Source organism: Myxocyprinus asiaticus, chromosome 4 (assembly GCF_019703515.2).
Source record: "Myxocyprinus asiaticus isolate MX2 ecotype Aquarium Trade chromosome 4, UBuf_Myxa_2, whole genome shotgun sequence".
NCBI lineage: Eukaryota > Metazoa > Chordata > Actinopteri > Cypriniformes > Catostomidae > Myxocyprinus > Myxocyprinus asiaticus.
The window spans coordinates 37,097,248-37,104,358 of NC_059347.1; the positions used below are offsets into that span (position 1 = coordinate 37,097,248).

At 35.4% G+C, this 7,111-nt stretch overlaps 1 protein-coding gene across 1 annotated transcript in view; it reads left to right on the forward strand.

Moving 5' to 3' along the window:
• LOC127432127 (kynurenine--oxoglutarate transaminase 3-like) overlaps positions 1-7,111 on the forward strand; it is an 87,373-nt gene that overhangs the window by 55,033 nt on the left and 25,229 nt on the right. The window lies entirely within an intron of this gene.

Genomic DNA, 7,111 nt, shown 5'->3' on the forward strand with positions numbered 1-7,111 from the left:
CTGCACCCTCTGTTTGTCCTCCTGGTCCTGATCTGTACTGAAAACCATTCAAAATGCATACATTTGTGATTACCGTGCAACGCCTCTAAAGAACACCCTTAACGAAAACGTGGTCCCAAAGTGTATAATGATTGGGAAAAAAGGGCTAAATTTTGAATGTTAATGAATAATTTTTTTTTTTATTAAATTAAAAAATACATTAAAAAGTTTAAAAAACTTGGATTTCTCAATTCATGTTTATTTCAATCACTTTGTACAATTTTTATTATCTCAACTATATTACAACAATTTCTGATTTATTCTGCTTGTTGAAAATCAACAGTGTACATTTTAGAGTTACAATTTTAGTACATATCTATTTCAAAAATGAATCTCTACTGCCTTTTCCAGCAGTCAAAATGGGCAAATATACTCATCACTGCTAATTTCAAACAATTTGTTGCAGTGTTACAGGGTTTTAGGAAGGTGCCATAATAGTTATTTCTGCCATCTAATATTGGACCTTTAGACCCATTGTACCCTTTCATAAATAATCATGTTAGTAATTGTATTTACTATATATTACCTGTTCAAAACTGTTAAAAATACTCTTTCTGTATGTGGACTTGTGCATGTGTGCACAAACCCTGTTAAATGTGCAAAAATGTTAAAAAGGTCAAATTTGATTCATAAATGTTAAAAAAAAAAAAAAACTATTTAAAGCTGCATACCATCCAAGAAGTCCAAACTATTTTTTCCCATACGGATCAAAATTGACCTGTTAAGACAATGGAGGGAAAATTTGGTTTTAAAAAGTTCTTTGACTTGAATGATTATGTACAAAAATACATTTTTTAATTTTTTATTTAGTTTGTTTTGATGGTCTTGACAAAGTCACAACCTTTGGTTCTGGTACCAAAAACTATGCAGTATTTATAACGTATTCTTTACCCGTGCCAGGTCAAAAATGACCTATAAGACAATAGAAGTTTTAAGGTATGTCTATACAGAAATTGACTTAAAAAAATAAACCTACCACGAGAAAACCATGTGACAATTAGCCCTGGTTTCCTCTATTCATAATTGCATGTTCTTAACCTTTTTGTAAAATGTTTTATAAAGATTAAAGTTATAAAGCAGTAGATAATTTCTCAGTTAACTCTACCTTTACATCATTTACTAGGTGTGCACCAAAAGAGACATATTTGGGTCATAAGTTCTTTTTAAGTCCCCAGTACAAGTTATGGGATTTATAATGTTTAATTTTGACCAATTATGGTTTTAATAGGCTTGGTTAAGATAATAAATACTATTAATGCAACACTGCTGTGGGCCCAAAAGTCAAATTCTAAGTGAAATCAAATTAATTAATTGCATTAGTGTGATTTCCTCAGAGCTGCTACATCATTTTTTCCATTCAATTAAGTGTGCACTGTGTACATTCTCTCACTAGCATGCATTCTTTTGTGGTAAATATGGAGTTTTTTGTGCGTCCCTTATTGTCCAGCCAGTTATTTCATGATACTGTGAACTTTAATTTAAGATCTATGTTATGGAATGACATCACACACTGAAGGTGACATAAAGTGAGTTATTTGAAGTGTGTTACACTTTTGTTATTTATGTTTTCCTTTATTTAATGATGTTAGTCATATTTGGTCAAGTATAATATCCACACTGTTCTGAGAAGATAAAAATAAAATTTCAATATTATGTTAACTCCCTATAGGTTTACAAACATGTTAGCTAGACATCATTCACATGTAGCGGCTTATTTTACACTCTGAATGTCCACCCTGTTGTTTTACACCCTGACCCTGCCCATTTAACCAGATGGACAACTAAAGTTTTTATGTCATTTAACTTGACCTGTATGACTTGTCAAATCTTTAACATGTCCTTTTAATGATACATGAATATACTTGTGTTTTATATGTATTTATTTTTCAAAAGCCTTTCACAAAAGATAGCTCCCTCACCTTACATTTCTTCTTTCTTCATAAAAACAGAGGAAAACTACATTTAGAAATAATTGTTGAAATATATTTATTACTTACTCATTGTTTATCTGTCCACATACTGTAGCTTACCTGCAATACCTTCACGGACCCCTGACAGAAAAACCTCCAAACTCTAAATAGAGACCTGTACTTCACAATTTGACCAGCAGATGTCAATCTGATCTCAATTAATGGAGAAACGTGTGCCATCATCAGTTCAAAACATGCCAATTACTGACAGATATTTAATACAACCTCCAAAAAAAAAAAAAAAAAACATTTAAAAAATAAAAATAAATGCAATTCTTAAATGTACTTCTTAAATTTTGCCAGAATTAGAATTATGGGATCAAAATCCCGTCAAAAGTATTATGGTCACGGATCCAAAAATAATAAGTGTGAATCAAAAAATAATAAATGCAGATAAAAAAAATAAGTGCAAAAATAAGTAAAAAGCGCAGATAAAAATAATTAGCACAGATAAAAAATAAAAATAAAAATAAACATGAATCAAAAATATATAAACATATTTAAATTATGCTGCAAAAAAAAAATAAAAATAAAAAAAAGAATTTAAGCAAAGTCACCAGAATTGCAAACAAAATCATGTTTTCCTTGGTTATATTACTGTTTTTTGTGTTTTCTGACAATTTTGCTCATATTTTCATTTTTTTGTATGCTTATGCTGTATTTATTTTTTATTTTTTTATTTTTTTTGTTTCCAAGTTCTGCGCTTGGTTTCCCAAAACTTGTGAGCAGAGTTTCATGTAAATCAAGGGGAATTTTGCGTCCCTATTGGTCCACTAGTTCTTGATCGACAGCTCCTCTAGCCAATCATTCGAAGAGGGGAGGTAACGTCACTCCAATGCAATTCCGACGGCTGCTGCTCAATCGCACAGTGGTAGATCCTGGACAATCACAGGTAATTGAATATAACTATATTATTTGTGGTTGATTGATATGCTGCTTGTGTCTGTTTTAGGATGTAGTGTGCATGTAGATGTCAGCAATTAGATTTTTGATATACAGTAATTAAAAACAAATTATGTGTCCAATTATATGTAAGCATTTCTATATTCATCAGTATTGTAATTGTCATAATTATTATATTAAGTCAGGAAATACATGTTTGTATGTTGCTTTGCAGGCTCTTTTGCCTCACTCAAACAAGAGTAGCCTATTAAATTTACACAAAGATACATCAACTTTATATACTGCAAACACATTTCTCAAACACATTGTTTCCTAAAGCTGGCAGAAAATACTCAAAACAGAGACAAGCAGTGTATCTATCAACCACAAATAATATAAAATTGAGCAGCAGCCGTTGGAGTCATTGGAGTGACGTCATCTCCCCTCTTCGAATGATTGTCGATCAAGAAATAGTGGACCAATAGGGACGCAAAATGTCCCCTGATTTACATGAAACTCTACTCTCAAGTTTTGGAAAACCAAGCGCAGAACTTGGAAACAAAAGCAAAGAAAACATACAGCATAAGCAAACAAAAAATTAAAATTGACAAAATTGTCAGAGAGCACAAAAAAACAGAAATATAACCAAGAAAAACATGATTTTGTTTACAATTCTGATGACTTGCTTTAATTTTTCAGATTATTATTATTTTATCTTTTTGCAGCATATTTTAAATGTGTTTATATATTTTTGATCTGTGCTAATTATTTTGATCTGCGCTTATTATTTTGATCTGCGCCTTTTATTTATTTTTGCGCTTATTATTTTGATTCACGCTTATCATTTTTGGATCCGCGATCGCAATACTTTTGACGGGATTTTGATCCCATACAGCATCAGCAGCAGCAGCTCCACCATACGCATACGGAACAGCATAGTAAAGATACTCCAGGACTATCGTCTTTGGACGATAAGTTAAAAAAAAGTGTCATGACGTAATCGCATAAAACAATAAAGTAGAACAAACTTTACGGAGCTGGAGCTGCGACTGCACTTCATTCAGGTATGTAAACAACAGCACTAAAACTCACCTGCTCTAGTTCAATAGAATATCTTGAAGTTAGAATATATGACGTTATTCTCTGCATTATTTAGGCGTCCCTTTGGAGTGTCCATGATGTCAGACCCAGCATTTTTTTATTCTATAAATGTATGTAAATGGAGCCAAAAGTTAAAGAGAAATATAACATCTCAAGGCACAGTATGGTAGATTAGTGTTTTCACAACAATATACTCATACTCTATTAGATATTCTAATCTCTGCTCCTTTTTTAAATGATGATGAGGATGATGATTATTGTCATTATTATTGTTGTTATTTTTTGCCTGAATCAAAATATTCTAAGCACATTGGTATAAATTAAGGTTTTGTGGTACAGATGGGCTCAGTCACTATGTAATCCAGTGAGCCTAAAATATACTGGGCTGTACCAGGAGCAGATTAAGTCCACAAATGCACACACACACGTTTTCCCCCTTAAAACAAAGCAAATCTTAATAATACAGTATGCAGAGAACTTAACTAGACTGTTTTGCCTGTTCATTCTCTGGTAAGATTTTCGACAAAACAGTCGTTCTTTGTGTTTAAGAATCTAACGTATGGAATAAAGAGAAAGCTTTGGTTGGTATGCTTGTGTGCTGACAAAAGTCTACACTTTTTTAAAGATTAACAATGTTTTCATAGTCAGTCAAGCATATGTATATTTCAAGCAAACCATATGCATATAAGATATTCAAATTATTTAAATGTAATGGATCAAATCACACTTATTAAAGTTTTCAGTTTGCCCTTTATTCCATAATAGTTATTTCAGTTCAAATGTGTAATTATGCAATGCAAAACAACTGTATTTTAATGTACATAAAAATGCTAAAATGTCATCATCACTTTTAATAATCTCAAGTGAAGAACTTTTTTTCTACAGTTCCATTGTATTCATTCTCTTTATCATTCAACTCTCTGACATAGTATCTGTTTTACGTCCAGCAGCCTTTATGCCCATATCACGTCATAGGCATATACGTGCATGTTCAATATTAGGATGTATCCGTTTGTGCGTGTTGTGTTAATGTTGTTTCCGTGTCCTCTCACTGCCAAGCAGTTTAGCTGACACGATGCTTTACCCAAGCAGGTCTCATGTTACAGTTATCTGTCAGCAGTGACAGCGCAAGTTTCCCCAATGTTGCAGACTTTCTCTGCCAATTCATCTCTATCATAATCAGAAGGAAGTCAAATTAAGTGATGGACACATGTATAACTATACAGCTATAACTCCTGCTTGCAGCTGTGGCAACTTTATATGCAGTGCATTAAAAATATATTCACCCAAAAATGAAAATTCTAACATCATGCCATTTCAGATCCATATGGCTTTCTTCCGTGGAATGAAATGTTAGCCTCAGTCACCACTGACTTTCATTGCATCTATTTTTATATAATGAAAGTGAATGGGGACTGAGGCTAACATTTTGTCTAACATCTGCTTTTGAATTCAACTGAAAAATAGTAATATGGTTTTGGAAAAACATGAGGGTGAGTATAAATAAAAACACGAGTTGTACGTTTGTTCTGTATGCATTAAACACATGTAGTAATACACTGATGAGCCAAAACATAATGACCACTCACAGGTGAAGCAATTAACATTGATCATCTCCTAACAAGGCCACATGTCAAGGTCTGGGTAGATTAGATGGTAAGCGAACAATCAGTTCTCGGAGTCAACATGTTGAATACAGGAGAAATGGGCAGGAGTAAAGACCTGAGCGACTTTGACAAGGGACAAATTGTTATGGCTAGACGACTAGGTCAGAGCATCTCTGAAATGGTAAGGCTTGTGGGGTGCACCCGGTCAGCAGTAGTGAGTACATACCGACAGTGGTCCGAAGAGGGACAAACCACAAACCGGTGACAGGGTGTTGGGTGCCCAAGGCTCAAGGGCACCAAAGGCCATCTCGTCTGGTCCGAACTGACAGAAGGTCTACCGTGGAGCAAGTCACAGAAAATTTTAATGATGGTTACGGGAGGAATGTTTCACAACACACAGTGCATCACACCCTACTGCATATGGGGCTCCGTGGCCACAGACCATTCAGAGTGCCTATGACGACCCCTGTCCACCGTTGAAAGCCCCTACAATGGGCACGCGAGTGTTGGAACTGGACCTTGGAGCAGTGGAAGAAGGCCGCTTGGTCCGATGAGTCATGTTTTCTTTTACATGACATGGACGGCCATGTACATGTGTGCTATTTACTTGGGGAAGTGATGGCACCAGGATGCACTGTGGGAAGACGACAAGCCGGTCGAGGGAGTGTGATGCTCTGGGCAGTGTTCTGCTGGGAAACCCTGGGTCTGGCCATTCATGTGGAAGTCAATTTGACACGTGCCACCTACCTAAACATCGTTGCAGACCAACACCTCTTCATGGCAATGGTGTTCCATAATGGCAGTGGCCTCTTTCAGCAGGATAATGCGCCCTGCCACACTGCACACATTGTTTGGGAATGGTTTGAGGAACATGATGAAGAGTTCAAGGTGTTTCCCTGGCCTCCAAATTCCCAGATCTCAATCTGATTTAGCATCTGTGGGATGTGCTGGACCAACAAGTCCGATAAACGGCGGCTCCACCTTGCAACTTACAAGACTTGAAGGATCTGCTGCTAACGTCTTTGTGCCAGATACTACAGGACACCTTCAGGGGTCTTGTAAAGTCAATGCCCTCGGCAGGTTGGCGCTGTTTTGGCGGCACGCGGAGGACCAACAGTATATTAGACAGGTGGTCATAATGTTTTGGCTCATCAGTGTAAATAATATTGCAGATCTATATCAGCCTGCTTATATTTCATGTCTCCAGTAGGGGGCAATGTATGTCCTGTGTGAAATCCTCTGTCCTACTCTTGTCTTTCCAGTCCCATTCTAAATTTGTGTGTATATGGGTCTTGATTCAAATTAAATAATTTTTGTATTATTCCATGGAATACAGCTTGCAATTTCGACACTAACCTAACTGTACCAGTTTCTTGTGGAACAAGAAAGAATGACTAGTAGTAGAAAACAGCTGTTCAGCTTAAGGACAACAGTACCTCATGTCATAGATAATATGTTTAATGTGTATTCTGTTTTAATTTTGTTGTCTGGTATTGATTCCCCAGTTTTAAA